Raw genomic sequence first — 3857 nt, forward strand, 5'->3', positions numbered from 1 at the left:
AATGAGAGCTGCACACTCAGATCACAAGTGTGGTTCATGTTACAGGAAGAGAATGTCTCAGAGCTAAACACGTGGAGTCTTTCATATCCTTTTCCTTTGTGGCCAAAAAGATCATGTGATCATATTATTTTCTGTAAGAATTATTGCAGCTTAGACCATTTGATTAGGACCTAATTAAAATTAAGTACCCAACTTAAAATATGAAATATGATATTTCAATCATCCTAAATATCTGATATCTTTTTAACATTTCCCTCCAAATTTGTTTAAACACAAAGGGCTAGATTACAAGTGGATCACTAATTTATGGGGAGGATGATAAATAACCAGCCATGACAAGTGGCTGGTTATTGCTACCGCGGGTAGCAATTAGGGCTCCAAAAATTAACCAGAGATCAAATCTCTGGTTAATTTAGAAAAAAAATCCCCATATTCCCCCAAACTGTGCAAGGTTCCTTAATAAAATAAAATTATATTAGCATCTTTAATTCTTTCAAATTAACTGAACAAGGCAGTTTTAGGGGTTAAATTGAGGGTATGTGGGGTGAAAAGTGCCTTTACATTGCGGGTCCATGGGAAACTGTGTTATCACTGTAAATATATATGTATACACTTTATATATATATATATATAAAAACACATACATATATATGTATATATTCATATACATATATATTTACACATTGCTGCCCGACTTACCCCCTGCGCTGCGCTAGGTTCTGTGTCGTGTCTCACGGCATGAGAACGAGGCTCCCATTGAAGCCTTTGGAAGCACACTCTCATGAGCGCAAAGCTTCCGTGCAATGTGAACGCAAGGTCTTGTTCGTATTGCCCTCAACTTGTAATACCAGCGCACATTTGCTTCACTTGTAATCTAGCCTCATTATAAGCATTATATATAATATACTATATAATACGCATACACATGCAAGCGCACACATGTACACACTTCTCAACACTGGTAAAACATTGTGAAAAAAATCCCCAAAATACTGTATTTCTAGTGCCCTTTTGTATTAGTGGACAGGACCTGCAAATAAGCACAGAGTGTGTTCTTTCTAAAATTCCATAACCATGGTAACAAGTTTTCCTATAATGCTAGCGCCACTGGTTCATACACAGTCTTTAACGAAGCCCAGAGGTGCCCAACTGCATCTGAAGACAGCCAGTTTCATCTTTATTGGGATTCCTCAGTACCAGCAGGTTATTTAACTGAGGCTAGGAATTTCATTGTAACGCGTTACAAAGAAAACAGAGAAGGCTATAGCATTCATTATAAGAAAAATATATCAGAATTATAACCACCCCAATATGTCTGATACAATTTTGAAAAATGTACTTATTTTATAAAATTAGCTTTTTTTAATCTTAGTATCCTTGGTTGAAGAATAAACCTAGAAAGGCTTGGGCAGGATCATGCACAGGGCATGTTTGCAACAATGTTTGTTGTAATTGTATATCTTATTTAACTGTTTTATTCTTACCTTTTTATTATAGAAAAACATCTGAGCATGCAAAAAGCTTTAACGTTGAACAGAAGCACTGCAAATAGCCAAGACATGCAGCTAAATCTGGCAAAATATGTGTTCTACAGGTACAGGTCAGAAGACCATTTGAGTGCACTGAAATCCAGGTCTAAATTTAAAATGCTAGGGCAAGCGAACAGCATTGGTTCCTACATAGCTAGAAATTTGTATTTTGAAAGAAGGGAATGAAGCCAAAAGTGCACAACTGAGTTTAATATTTGGGGTTTCATGCCCTTTAAATGCAAAACATGCATAATAAAAAGACAATGCATTTGTCCTGGACAGACTTACTTTTTTGTCATCCTGTTGCTTTACTGATATTAGTTATCTTTGTTCTTTACCCGTGCCAGGGTTGGGTAGTTCTGTAACACTGCACTTCTTTTGGAAAATGAATTAAGAGTATGCAATAACTCTTACTATGAAATTAGTCTGAAAAAAGGTTGATGCTGGTTTAAAATTAAGTTCATTTTTATTCCCATGAAAATGATTGCAGCATTAGCTATCAGAAAGCTAATTAAACACGGAACAACAGAATACATTTAACTCCATGTGGGGGTGGAAGAGATAAGTGCTAAAATGTATATTTTCTATTACTCTCTTTAAGTATTAGATTTTATGCATACATACAGAGATAATATATAAGATAATATATAAGAAGGCCTTTGTGTATAGATAGAAAAGATAAGATAGGAATGTCTGCTTTCTTTGCAAGCACAGCCCATTTGAATGGGTTGTGCTTTTAACAAGCTAGAACACCAAATTCTAATACAAAAACAAACCTAAAAGGAGCAATTTCCCCTACAATTTATATCCTGAAATTGGTATAGCAAGTCATTGGAAATATTTTAAGGGGAAAACGATTTTACAGTGCACTGTCCCTTTAACCCTTCCTCACCAGAGATATCCAAAAACCATGGGTCTGTAGTACTGTACACATTCCTAAAAAATTACACTTTCTGAGATAAATTTTCAGGTTTCAGTGGAGTGGATACAATTGGCCTAGAACACTGGTTTTCAAATCTGTCCTCAGACCTCCCTAACAGGCCAGATCTTCAGGATTACCTTGGGTGAGAGCAGATTAAGAACCATGTTTAAAATCAGCTGATTATTTCACTTGTGCTCTAGTTCAGATATCCTCAAAATCTAGTCTGTTAGGGAGGCCTGAGGACAGGTTTGAAAACCAGTGGTCTAGAAGCACTAATAATAAGAAAAACAATACTCCTACATTTTTAAAAATTAGTTATTCAAATATCAAAGGGCTCTAATAACAAATAAATTCTATAAAATATCATAACTAAAGGGATGTAAACATATATATATATATTGTGATTCAGGCAGAGCATACACTTTTCAAAAATGGATAACATTCTTGCAAAACTGCTGTCATGTGCTCCAGACACATGTATGCTCCTGAGCTTACATCCCTGCTGTTCAACAAAAGATGACAAGTGAACAAAGAAAATTTGATAATAGAAGTAAATTAGAAAGTTATTTATAATTACCTGCTCTATCAAGAAACAAAAATGTTGTGTTTTACGTCCCTTTAATGAGATATTTGCCAGTGAGGTCGGCAAAAATCTTTACTTTTTTGTAAATAAATAGAGTGAGTGTAACAAACATATAAATTCATAAACACATACAGTATCATTTAAATGCACAACATTTTTAATATCTTCCTATTTAGAGTAAAAGGTTTTACTTGTGTTACTAAATGTGAATAAAATACATTTCTGTATACAAATAAATGTTTTAATATTTCAATGTTTTCAAATGATTAACTCTTGTACAACAGAGTGAAGTGTTTGTGTGTAAAAGAGAAAGAAAAGTTGAATGTACCTTAAATTGTATGAAAAGGTTACTAGGGATATACTGCAAAATAAATTACTTTTAAAAAGGGCAAATGTTTTTGCCATTTTAAATGAGAGTTCTTCACCTCATATACACACCCAGTGCTGAACTCAGACTTTGGGCTAGATGTACGCCTCAACTCGCCTATGGCGGGGCGAAATTACCCGCAGTTAATTAACATTGCACACGAGCACAATTTTGCGCTCGCGTGCAATCCTGCCCAATCACGCGCGGGCAGGAGCTGTCAATCTCCTCGGTCGGACTCGACCGAGGAGATTGAATTTCGCAACAATAGAGGTGGCGTAGATGTTAGGGAAGCAGCGGTCTGGTGACCGCTGCTTGATAAATACCGGCGAGCAAGTTCTTGAGAGAACTTGTTGCCGTAGGGGCTTAATAAATCTAGCCCTTTATATGGACAGAGACTCATAGGGGTAGATTTATCATATAGCAGATCATGTCCGCTCGCATACACTGTCCGCATTT

This window comes from Bombina bombina, chromosome 8 (assembly GCF_027579735.1).
Source record: "Bombina bombina isolate aBomBom1 chromosome 8, aBomBom1.pri, whole genome shotgun sequence".
Classification (NCBI taxonomy): Eukaryota; Metazoa; Chordata; class Amphibia; order Anura; family Bombinatoridae; genus Bombina; species Bombina bombina.